At 35.4% G+C, this 13798-nt stretch overlaps 1 non-coding gene across 1 annotated transcript; it reads left to right on the top strand.

Moving 5' to 3' along the window:
- The first annotated feature begins 394 nt into the window (after positions 1–394).
- On the top strand, positions 395–501 carry LOC140854983 (small nucleolar RNA R71). The gene has a single exon (XR_012138076.1). It is a non-coding gene; the product is annotated as a small nucleolar RNA R71 (small nucleolar RNA).
- Positions 502–13798: the final 13297 nt, after the last annotated feature.

Here is a 13798-nt window from a genome sequence, read left to right as displayed (position 1 = left end):
GGCCGGGCTAACACAGATAGAACAAATCTCCAGATAATTAGGTGGTGGTGTGTATTGTGCAGGAGATTGTTGATCTAATGCTAAGAACTGATCAAATTTTTGGACAAGAAGATCGACTTTATCTAATCTTTGAGCTATTAGGTTCAGATCGGCCTTAGGACTAGAGTCTGTTTGTTTGATCTCAAAAATTTCTGTCTACTTTTGGTGAGAGATTGATCTTTCATAGGAGGATAATGAAGCATGATTGATTGAATTTTCACTCAAAGTTTCAAATAAAGTGTAGGCTTCATCCTCACTTTTACTCATGAATGCACCCCCACAAGATGCATCTACCATTTGTCTGTATTGGTCATCTAAACTCTCATAAAAAGTTTGAACAATTTGCCACTTAGATAGACCATGATGTAGGCATTTTCTAAGAAATTCCTTAAGTCTCTCCTATGATTCATGAATTTGTTCTCCTGGAAGCTAAGCAAATCCAGTGATGGCTTGCCTCATGGTGTTGGTTCGACCTATGGAATAGAATTTCTTAAGAAACTCGTGCTGCATTTCAGTCCAAGTTTGGATTAGTCTCCCTATTGTGCCAAGCCAGTACTTGGCTTTGTCTTTAAGTGAGAAGGGGAATAAGGTCAATCTAAGTACATCATCAGTAAAATTTTAAATTTTTACCGTGGAACAAATTTTTAAGAACTCATCCAGATGCTTGTAAGGATCTTCATTAGTATTCCCATAAAAAGACGGGAGCATCTAGATTGTGGTCGACTTGATCTCATAGTGGCTTGCAGGGATATCAGGTAAGTGGATACAAGTCGATGGGTTATAGATGGAAGGAATAAAATATTCCTTCATCTACCTAAGTAGTTTTCTAGGATCTCCAGCCATCTGATTTTTAGGTTTAATATGAATCAACCATTCAATCTCAGGATTGGGTTCAACTAGATCAAAATAGAGAGATCTTCTACCTTGCACATATTAGTGCAAACCCTAATGTATGATTCAAGTTTTGTTCCTAGATACGTAAGGTGGGAAGAATTAGTTGTGGTTTAGTGTTAATTACAATCAAGTTAGCAAACAATTAAACCTAGACACCTATGGGTTTCTTAGACCTAACAGTTCGATGTAGAGTGGCTTAGTCTAGATACAAATTAGGTTTGTTCTCACTTCCTCCAACTAACCAGATAAAAGGTGGGATTATGGGGGTCCTCCCGTTACTTGCCTTAGACACCAATTGAATTGGTCAGGTAAGCTAACGGAACCAATTAAATAACCACAAATCTACTTAGGCAGAGCCTTTGTAACCTCTAGTCTTAGACACCAGTTTTATGAGTGAGTCTGGACTTACTTTGTACTTGACTTAACCACAATACTCAGAACTGAACTCGATTAATACTAGGGGCCAATGTCTACTTGATTTTAGTTAGGCTAGGGTTAATGTAGGATGCTGGTTGATTGTTTTTGGGCCAAGAGAGGGTGATGAAATCTCCACTTTATCTTGTTATGGGTGTTGCCCTTAAATTAATTTGAGATGAATATGTATAACCAATTTCAAACAAGAGGTTCTATGCAACTAAATTAGATATATAAAACTAATAAAACTTGAAAGCTTACCTTATCCCTAGCGATCACCAAAAATAAATCTACAATGATGAATGCTCCTAAAAAATTAAGTTTCTGCTCTTGTCATGCAATTTTTATTAGGTTTATGTGGATAAATTTTAGATTAATTAAAAAAATAGTAATTAATACTAAAAAAATAGTTAAGGCTAGGGTTATGATTGATCGCACCAACTTGGAAGCTTTCTATCTCTTTTTTTTTTTGAAGTTTTGAATTTTTTTCTGTAAAAAGATAAAAAAAATAGTAAGCAATACTCATAAGAAAATCAAAGAAATCAAACATTAAAATTGGTGCCTTCTCCAGCAACGGTGCCAAAAATTGATGCGATCATGATGCTGTCGTTAGGACACCGTGATTATCAATTAAATTTCAATTTCAATAAAAATTAAAAATATATAAAAAATAGTGAGTCAGATCGAATTCACAGAGAATGTAGGATTTTGATTTGAAATCTTTGATTTTACAAAAAGAAAATAAAATTTTGAAGAAAGTAATTTAAGTCAAAAAATAAAAATTAAAAGTACGAAAAATAAATTGGGTACTAAGATCTACTAACTAGATCCTATCATCTACTTGCAATAAAAATAAATAATAAAAATTTAAAAAGCATAAAAATAAATTGGTACTAAGATCTATTAATTAGATCCTAGCATCTACTTGCAAAAAATAAAAGACAGGAATTGAAAGTGCAAGAAAATAAATTTTACATTAATTGAAATTAAAATTTAAATATAAAAAATTTAAAAACAATAATAAAATAAAATAAAACTGTAATAAAGATCTGAAATTGATCAATCAAGCTTCGTCGGAAAGATGATTAATAACCTCTCCATCTTTCGTCGTACTCCGTAGAGCGAACCGACTTTTTTCCTTCTTTTTCTTGGGTCCCTAAAGCTATTTAATTTTTTTTCTATTTTTTTTATACTTTCTACTCAATTTTTTTTGCTCTCAAAACTTATTCCCGGATCTCCTATTTATAGATAAATTTTTTATAATTTTTTAGTAGGAAAAGGAATCCTAAAATCCTTAGAAATTATATTAATCCCCTTAGGAATATTTCTGGCCGTCGGATGGAGCTTGGACAGCTCAGATCTGATAAAAAATTAATCATTTTAATCCTTATCAAAGTCGGATCAAACCACAGCCATCCGATCGTGCTTGGGATTAGTTCTGGACCGTCGGATCGCGCAGTTTAACTCCTTATCAAAATCGAAAGCGATAATAGCCGTTGGATCACGTGATAGATCGTTTTGGACCGTCGAATCGTGCAAAAACCCCTCTTATAAACCGACAACGAACAGCAGCCGTTGGATCGAACTTCAGATTAAATATCAGTCGTTGGATCGTGCCCAAGATCTTTCTCTCGCTGTGATCCGCACCTGTGGATCATGTAACTATTCCTGTGGACCGCGCCCTGTCTCTGTGTACTGAGCGGCCGATCCATCGTGCACCGGAGGTAATATTTTTTATTTTTTAAGATATTTTGGCTTGATTTTTGATCTAATTTTTTATCTGAAAAATAAAAAAAAATATGTATTAAATTTTTCATCATTTTGGTGCTTAAATTGCTCAATTAAATTCACATCTATTTTTCATAAATATGCTCTAATTTTATTTTTTTTAATTATTTATTTTTATAAAAAAATTAATTTATTCATAAAATTAGATTTTTAAGAAGATGTTAGCATCATAAATTATCAAAAATACCTTCAATAAATATAAAAATATACCACTTATCAATGTGTAACTTTGTGAGAACCAAAAGTTATAGATATTTCTCTTGTTTCTGTTTAAATGGTGAAAGGTTCTTAATGGTAGTTCCTTATGGAGTGTAATGATGATCAGGGCAATTTACTATCAAAATTCATTTTTTCTGGTGGTTCCATTTTTTTTGAAGGGAAAATGCTGCTGATGTGAAGGACAAGTTCATAATAGAAGCTGCTAATCATCCCACTAATCCAGAAGCAGATGAGACAGCATTCCATTAAGATTATAAGGATAAATTATAGCTTCCACAGATGTTCGGACTTCTTAGTTTTCAATAATTTTGGGGTGCAGATACTCTCTAAAAAAAGAGTCGTCATACTGCCCGACATTTATGCAAATACTGGGGGTGTGATTTTGAGTTATTTTGAGTGGGTTCAGGTACTTAGTAAAAGACACTACTTTCTCTACTCAATTTTGATTATCCAATTTCTTATAACATCACGATGTTCTTTCTCTTCCTTTTTTTTCCCTATCTTTTCCAAACATCCAAGGATTCATGTGGGATGGCATTTGGGTATCTATAGAAAAGGATGGTTGTTTCATAATTACAGCATTTAACATCATACTATGTTTTTTGACAGGACAAATCCTTGAGTGGACCACTTTAATTGAAGTCTTGTGGACTGTGGATAAAGAGTAATCAATTGGCAATACAAGATGCATTAGTGATATATGAGCACCTGAATGAAAGTATTCTTTGAGTCATTTCCTTTATCATTTGTTTGTTGACCTGTTGATGTAGTAGTATATTCATGTAACTTGTGAGGATGTTGTCTATAATTTCGTCAAACAGATTCTATAAATTAGATGTGCTCACTATGAACTGTATATGCATGGAGCCAACGGGTTTTGTCAGGATTGTAAGTAAACTTGTCAATTATCAATGACATACTTCTTCTAAAAAAAAAAAGTAGTTGTGCTCTTCTTGGGTTACTTTTTGTTAAGAATATGTACAGTTCTTATTTGTTCCCAATTATACAGATTCAATGGATTTGCTTCTATGTTCAATTTGTTGGGAGACCCTTTTAAGCCATCGTTGGTTTTAGATTTTCAAACATCAGTATGGTACGATATCTGTACCATATCATACCGACACATGATATGCTCCGACGTATCGGTTCGGTACCGATACTTAAAAAGTATTAGATGGTACTTAAAAAGTATTGGATAACTTAAAGAAAGTGTCAACTAGCTTTAAAGCAGTATCAATATACTAGTAGAGAAATATCAGTATAAGAATAAAAATATCCAATAATTTTAAAAAAGTATCAGTCTATTATAGAGAAATATCAGATAAGAACAAAACTATCAAATAGAAAAGTATCATATAGCACTATAAAAGTACCAGATAACTTTAAAGAACTATCAATATAAATCAAAAAAGTATCAGAAATCAGAATTACTAGAGGTATCCATACCGGCTTCACTAATTTTTTTTTAAAAATTGAAGTCGGTTATTTTTAAAAAAAAAACGTGAAGTCGGCAACTGTCTTTAAATCCAAAAAAAAAAAAGAAACATGGTTCGCCTGTTTCGAAAAAGGAGGCAGAGCCGTGGAGCCCGCGTTGCTTCTGCCACCTTCTCTCCTAGCCCCAGCGAAGCCTGCATCCGCGACCGCAGAGCCCTACTTTTCATTCTTTACTCTTACTAATTATACAGCCTCTTATTGTATGCAAGTTATTTTGGATTCAATTGGAAGTTCATATTCTTATTTGCTGCCTCACAATACTACATCGTGTTCATACTTAGCCAAAAAAACCAACTCATATCTTAAACTTGGCCAAGGACATTCTTATCTTTTTTAAAAAATTCATCCTCGACTCCTCATGGAATAGAGGCTTATTCTCATGTCAACCAAACAGGGCTTGGAATAATACTACATTAATTGCACTAGAATTAAGTAGAATACCAGATTTCCAATCAAACATAAATCTAGAATAACAAGGAGGAATAGCTATGCTCTGAGAATTCGAATTCCTATTTCAAAAATAGCATTTGGGTATCAAATGCTATCTTAGATAATAACTGAGATATTCTGCACGGCAGGATCATGCAGACATAATTAAAAAGCTTCACTAAGGCTAAGTACATCCAGCAAAGTGTATCCTGATCTTTTAGATAATTCTTGCACACCCTTTTTTGCATTCTAAATTGAAAGTAACATGAATCGTTAAACAAATTATTCTTTATTAACTTCTGCTTACATCCCTGCATTTTTTGCTGCAGCTACTCCTGATGGTGCATCATCAAACAGCATTTCTCCATCACTGTACTGCAGTTAGCAAATAACAATATCTCATTTCTAATCACCAACAGCTACACTTCTAGCTCTATTTTTGTTTCCATTTGGTATTATCCTGTCAATTAAAGCATAATATATGCTGACTGGGTTGCCTCTTATGTGGTAGGGCACACTGGGCCTCGCATCGGGATCAGACTTGCCCCCAAGTCTTACAGGATATTTATTTTTTTTGATCTTTTGGAGTGTACTCATATTAGATCGGTGTGAGCACCCATTTGTACCAAAAAAAAAAAAAAAAAAGCATAATATACATTATAATCGGAGTGAAGCCATTGTTCTTCAAGGATGGACAATCCAACAATTGCATCTTTGAATTCTAACCTAGCAACCACATTAAATCTGTTCTCAATTTTACCCAAATCAGAACGACTCCAATGACAAATTTCCCCAAGTACCTTGTAAGGGTTTTGCGCAAAGGATCCCATTGGGGATCCACTCATTTGAGATTGCCCAGAATGCCTAGCACGTGCTAGAAAGGATCAGTAAATCAGAAGAAGTGATACGTTCCAAATGGTGAACCTCAGCATGAGGCAAAAGATAAAGCCAGGCAGAATTGCAGAAGCCCCGATCAAGCTAGGCTCACACCCAATTAATAGCCGCCCGATTAGAGGAACCCAAAGCAAGCAAAGCAGAATGATCCACAAACTGCCTAAATTGCCCGACTCCAGTGTTAAACGAAAAGGCAAACCCCCTTCTTTATCATTCGCATTTAAATTTTAAAAAAAAGGCCCAAAAAAACCCGTAATAAGCGAAGGTAAATTGAGTGGTGATACCTTTGTGAGCCCTTCCCACAAGGGTACGTCTCCATTCAACAACATGGCCACTATCATACACCCCAGACGAAAACCATGAAGGCTTACCAGGTGAGGTGATGACACCATTGTTATCGAATATTATATGAAATAACGTATAGTATAACTACAGAAAAGTTGAATGATAGGGAAATGAACAGTTTTGAAAAAAAACTTGTATTGAAGAGAGTGCCTAAGTAGGAAACAAAAAAAAACATTAAATAGGCTCACAATAACTTAAAAGAAGAGGGTTCTATTTGCAATTCAGATGCCGATCCAATATATATATATATATATATATATATATATATTTCGTGATGTGTGTGAAACAATATATTGATGTGACAAAAAAAAAACCTGGCTAGGGAGGCGGTAAAATCACTGTCCTAAAGGAGATTTCGGTCCCTTCTCGTGCGAAGATTTGGACCGCACATCCTCCTCCAAAGTACAATATGGAAGCCAAATACTCCAACGTCCGTCGGTGGCACGATCTCGAACAAACGCCGATCAAATTCATCCTCAGCCCAAATGATTAAATGAAGAAGAAAGGAAAAAAAATAGTGAGAGAGAGAAAGAGTGTTTTGACAGAATTTTAGAAAGAGGAAGAAAGAACTCTCAGCTGCATGAAAGGAGAACTCTCAAGTTGGATGATCACAGAACTAAAAAAAGGGATCTTTTTATAGGCTTAAACCGGCTGCTTGCACGCAGAGTGCTCGCGGAACGTCCACCTGTGAGTGGAGAGCTCGCAGAGCGGAACGACCGCGCAAGTGGAGCTCATGCGGAATGGCCACGAAATGACCTCGCATAGATCTCACGCGAAACGACCGCGGAACGGCCTCGCGTGAATCTCACACGAAACGGCCTTGCGTGAATCTCAAGCAGAACGATCGCCCGAGCCTCAAAAAGGAGTTTTTGAAACTTTCAAAAGTCAAAAATCTCCCACAAGTTTCAAAAACTCATATAAAAGTATTTAAATTTAGCAAATATTTTAAAATTTTTCTTAGGCTTTTACTGTGCTTAGTACAAGTACTTTCTGGATTTGAACTTATATTTAGTATGAAAATATACACAGTATGAAGACGAACAAATCAAAATACGGGATAGCACTATTTAGGCCATGCGCTTGCCTTGATTTTTACGAGTCACTAAGGATTCATCCTAATCCCATAGTCGCGGTCTCATGACTACTTTTACTAAGATAGATCCTCCAAGAGTACGTGTAATGAAATTGTATCTTACTGAACTTTCAGCCTTGGATCTATTGAGAGCTATGCTTAACCTAACCATTACACATAGAGCACTACACCATAGAGATGAGTTGGAGACAAATTCCAAGAATCGATGCTCCCAGATGTCATCTCAGAGATCGTTACCTTTTGAACCTTGACTCTGGGATCTCCAATCGTAAAGGTAGGGGTTCACTTTGGTGACTAAGATATGGACTTAAGTCCCATCCCTCTCGATATCTCAAATACCGAAGCTTTTGAAAGATCTTTGATCAAAAGATCAGACAGATTATTTTTTGATCTTATAAATTGAAATGATATCATATTTTTCATTTTATTTCTCATAGTTTTGTATCTAATCAGGATATGATTATTCATGTTTTTGTTTGATGTCTGTTGATTTAACAAATCTATCAGAGATCTACAATCATAATTTATTGGTATTACAGATATTTTGAATAAAAAAAATTTAATATCATTAATTAAATCTTTAGCCATGGTGCTTCAGTGCAAATGGTGTCAAGAACAGTCAATTCAGATTCTAACGTGCTTCTTATTATTATTATTTATTTACATGATCCTCAAAATATTACACCTCCTCCAAACATGAAGAGATATCATATGGTGGACTTAACATCTAAATTATCTGTCACCCAGTTAGCATCACTATATCCTTCTAGTACTTCTGGATAACCAGACAGCAAAAGAGGGTAATCTAGAGTTCCCTTCAGATATCTAAAGACTCTTTCAAGGGCTTTCCAATATTTTTCACTAGGATTGTTAGTATACCGACTTAGCCTACCTACTGCATAAGCTATATCAGGATGGATTCTATTTGCTACATATAACAGTGATCCTATCCTCTGAAAATACTCTAATTCTGTTACAGATTCTCCTAAATTCTTAATTAAGTAAGAACTATGATCAAATGGAGTAGAGATAGGATTTAGATCAAAATATTCAAATTTTTTAAGCATTTTTTCTATTGAATTTGTTAGGTTTATTGCTATTTCGTTATTTATTCTTTTAAATTTCATTCCTAAGAATATATCAGCTTTTCTTAAGTCTTTCATATCAAAATTAATTAACAAATAATCTTTAGTTTCTTGTATTATTTTTAGTGATGTTTCAAATAATAAAATATCATCTATATACAGGCATAAAATGATAAAATCTGAGTTATTCCTTTTATAATACACACATTTATCATGTTCACTAATTCTAAAGTTATCACTTAGGATAATTTCATCAAATTTAATATGCCAGTCTCGGAGTTTGTTTTAATCCATAAAGTGATTTAATTAGTTTACATACCTTATATTCCTGTCTTTTGGCTATAAAACCTTGAGATTGGTTTATATAGATTTCTTCTTTTAATTTTCTATTTAAAAATATAGTTTTTACATTCATTTGATAGATTATTAATTTATAAATTGATGCTAATGCTACTAAGATTCTTAAGATGGTTATCATAGCTACAGGAGTATAGATATCAAAATAATCTATGTCTTTCCTTTGGTTGTATCCCTTTGCTACTAATCTAGCTTTATATCTGGTCTTAATTTTTTTTTGAAAATCTATTTAGTTTCTATTATTTTATTTTCTGAAGGTAAATCTGATAAAATTTAAGTTTTATTCTCTAAGATTGATTGAATTTCACTATTTATGGCTTTCCTCCAATATGATGAATCTGATGATGACATTGCTTCATTATATGTGCAAGGATCACCCTCTATAAGATATGTAAAGAATTCTTTTTCAAAAAATTTTTCAATTTTGTTCTTCTTACTTCTTTTTAATTCAATTTCAATTTAAAATTCTAGTTCTATACATCTAGAAGAAGATGGTTGACATACTAGGGATCTAAAAATTCTAGTCTTAAAAAAAAATATCGTCAAAGAAAGAAGCATCTCTAGCTTCAAGAATTGAATTATAACTTATATTACTAATATCAGATTTAATCACTAAAAATCTATAGGCATTGCTATTTTGTGCATAGCCTATAAAGACAGCATCTATAGTTTTAGATCCTGGCTTTTTCTTTTTGGATTTAGGAATATTCACCTTAGCTAGACACTCCCATACTTTGAAAAAATTCAAGTTAGGAGTCCTATCTTTTCAAAATTCATAAGGGGTCTTACCACTATCTTTAACAGAGATCCTATTTAAGATGAAGCAAGAAGACAAAAGAGCTTCTCCCCATAAATTTTCAGGTAGGCCTAAACTAATCAACATAGCATTCACCATATCCAAGAGGATACGATTTTTAAGCTCTATCACACCGTTGGACTGTGGAGAGTAAGGAGCAGTTATTTCATGAATTATTCCATATTCTTGACAGAATAGAAAAAAATCATTTGAAATATACTTCCCTTCTCTATCAGACCTAAGAATCTTAATTATCTTTTCTTGTTGATTTTCTGCTTCACTCTTATAAATTTTAAATTTATTGAAGATTTCATCCTTAGATTTAATTAGGTAATAATAACAATATCTGAAAAAATCATCCATAAAGGTTACTATGTACCTATTGCCATCACAAGTTGCAGTTTTGGTAGAGTCACATACATCACTATGTATCAACTCCAAGATTAAAGAATTTTTTTCAACTGATTTAAATAATTTTTTTGATTCTTTAGATTCAGCACATATTTCACACTTAGATGTATCTAAGATTGATTTGGAAATAAGCTTTAAATCCATCATATATTTGATTTTTCTTAAGTGTACATGACCCAATCTATCATGCCATAATTTTTGATTAGATTTATTTACAAAATAAACTTGATTCTCAATTTTATTAATAAAATAATTTATTACATTCAATTTAAATAAGCCTTCACTTATATATCATCTTTCTATGAAAGCATTATTCTTAGTTATCATAACTTTATTACAATTAAGGATAATTTTATATCCTCTCTGAACCAGTTGAGACCCACTAACTAGGTTCTTCCTAAGGTCTGCAACATACAATACATCCGTCAGGGTAAAAACTTTTTCTGAAGTCATTTTCAAGTTAATTCGTCCTTGTCTCTTGATCCTGGTGGCTGTATGGTTCTCAAGGATTATACCTCCTCCGCTTGAGTCTTGAAGAGTAGTGAACCAAGAGCGGTTAAAATAAATATGAACATTAGCTCCTAGCTCCTAAATTCAACCACCAATCAAGGTTAGAAGAAGAAATATTAACTTTAGGGTCAAAGCTTACTGACCTAAAGGTAGTGTTTTCTGGACCTTCAACTACATGAGCTTGAGGTTTCGAGGAACCAAAAGATTTGCGAAAGGGCTCCTTTTGTCGGTGAAAACTCTCTCGCAAGATGATTTGTCTTTCTGCACACAAAGCAGAACTTATCACTTGGACCTTGGGCAAGCTTGTTAGATCTAGTGTTATTGGCCTTGGAGTTTTTACCCTTAGGCTTGAACTTATTTGAGTTAGATCGGTTAGGTTGATTTGATTGGTATTGTTAGTTTGGTTGAAATCTAGGTTTTGATTTGGATTTGGTATGAGTCAGGTTAGCTTGGGCATCTGGGACTTTAATTTGCTGGGTTTTGGATCTATTTGGTCTTCTATTCTGATTGAATTTAGAAGTTTGGATTAGTTCTCCTTGCTTATGGAGTTAACCTTTGGTAAAGCCGTCCCAAAAAGGAGGCAACTTATCAAAAAAGCTCGAGACATTAAATTTTTCAGAGAGAACAGTTTCATTGGTTTGAAGCTTCCTAAGGTATTCTTGGAATTGGTGGAGTTAGTCATTTATAGATTTGTCGTCTACCATAACAAATCTAAAAATGATGCAATGTTGAACCGTTCAACCCCAACATCATCAAGACCATATTCAGACTCTAGGTTATCTCATAATTTTTTTGCATTCTTTACAGATAGATAGACATCATAGAGTGAATCAGAAAGGGCATTTAAAATTCTACCCTTCCAAAGATAGTCTGCTTCAGGGATAGCAGAAGTGGTTGAACTAGGGGAGACAGAGGATTGGTCAATAATCAACCAAAGCCCCAAAATGGTTAGCCAAAATTTTATTTGGTTTTGCCACCTTCTAAAGTTGGTTCCATCAAATTTGTCGAGTTTAAGATCAATGATTTCATCTCTAAGGGTAGTTATTTGGTCCAAATAAGGTTCAGAGGAGCAGACTGAAATTTGAAGAAAATTTATTTTTTTTTGCTTTATTAACTAGTGTGATTTAATAACTTTTATTAAAGGTTGAGCATACGGTAATACAAGTTTTGTGGGGATCTTTGATTAACTTGCACAATGAAAATGATGCTATGGATAATTAAAAAAAAATTATACAGAGAACACCATAATTATGTACAATAATTATATTTAATATAAAATATATGCATGCACTACAAAAAATATCTACGAAATCTCCTTTATACTGTTATCGAATATTATATGAAATAACGTATAATATAACTACAGAAAAGTTGAATGACAGAAAAATGAACGATTTTGAAAAAAAACTTGTATTGAAGAGAGTGCCTAAGTAGAAAATAAAAAAAAATATTAAATAGGTTCATAATAATTTACAAGAAGAAGGGTTCTATTTGCAATTCAGATGCCGATCCAATATATATATATATATATATATATATATATATATATATATATATATATATATATATATATATATATATATATATTGTGATGCATGTGAAACAATATATTTATGTGATAAACAAAAACAAAAAAAAAATCTGATTAGGGAGGTGGTAAAACCATTGTTTTAAAAGAGATTTTGATCCTTTCTCGTGCATCCTCCTCTTAAATACAATTCGAAAGTCAAGTATTCCAACGTCTATCGATGGCATAATCTCCAACAAGAAAGCAAAAAATAGTGAGAGAGAGAAAGAGTGTTTTAACAGAATTTTAGAAAGAAGAAGGAAGAACTCTCGGCTGCATGAAAGGAGAATTTTCAGGTTGGATGATCATAAAACTAAGAAAAGCGATCTTTTTATAAGCTGAAACCGGCCGTTTGCACGTGGAGCGCTCGCAGAATATTTACCTGCGCGTGAAGTGCTCGCGGAGCGAAACGACCGCGCAAGTGGAGCTCACGTGGAATGACCTTGTACGGATCTCACACGAAACGGCCGCGGAATAGCCTCACATGAATCTCACGCGAAACGGCTGCCCGAGCTTCGAAAAGGAGTTTTTGAAACTCCCAAAAGTCAACAAGCATGAGCCACCTGATTCGACACTACTTGTGCATTTGCCACAACCCTCTCTTTTTTCCATAAGAATTGTTGGGGGATACCCACCGACCGACCGACCGACTATCAGAGGGCCCGACCGGCTGTCGGCCCGACTGACCGACTCCGACTGAAAGCCGGGAGTGACCGACTAACGGACGCTACTGACGGCTTTCCAATGGCCCAATCGCCGACTGGAGGTATGTCGGGCGTATCCCTCCCGATTGACCGGACCCAGAGGCCGACTCACATGAAACTCGCCGACTGACGGAGGAACCCGACGCCACTCTGCTGGCCACCGACCAAGGGTCGGCCGTCTCCTCCCACCGCCGTACAGCCGCCGGACCTTGTCAGCTCTGACACGGACATGCGGCACAGTTCCCCAGGGGCATTGTCCCGCCGAGAGCGAAGTCAACCCTGGTGATTAGACGGCCACACGGCGACATGACATTTCCACGGCGGCTCTGACAGTCTACAGTGAGTTGACAGTTCCTCACTCGTCCGCGCCATTAATGACGGCGCCATACCGTGCTCCACTATATATACCGGGGAAGGCAACAGTGCAAGGGGTCGATCCGCTCGTCTCTCCCACATACGCAGGCTCGCTCCTCCCCCTCACTCTCTCTTTCTCAGAGCTCTCTGTCTGCATTTCACTGTTGCCCAGTCACCTCTCTGACTTGACCGTCGGAGGGTCCCCGGCCGGAGCCGCCTCCGGTCAGTGCGGACTTCCTTTTGCAGGTGCGCGCTCCCCGGCGATCGGGCGACGAGGCGATTGGCCGCAACAGATTGGCGCGCCAGGAAGGGGACAGCATGACAAAGACAAGAGCTCAACGATCGAGAGTCACTGGGTCGGCAAGGCGCTCTTCCCGTCGGGAAGAGGCCTCTCCACCACCACCG

The sequence above is a fragment of the Elaeis guineensis genome, chromosome 1, assembly GCF_000442705.2.
Source record: "Elaeis guineensis isolate ETL-2024a chromosome 1, EG11, whole genome shotgun sequence".
NCBI classification, from domain to species: domain Eukaryota; kingdom Viridiplantae; phylum Streptophyta; class Magnoliopsida; order Arecales; family Arecaceae; genus Elaeis; species Elaeis guineensis.
The sequence above is the reverse complement of the archived record's forward strand: the minus strand, read 5'-3'. Positions and strand labels throughout refer to the sequence as shown.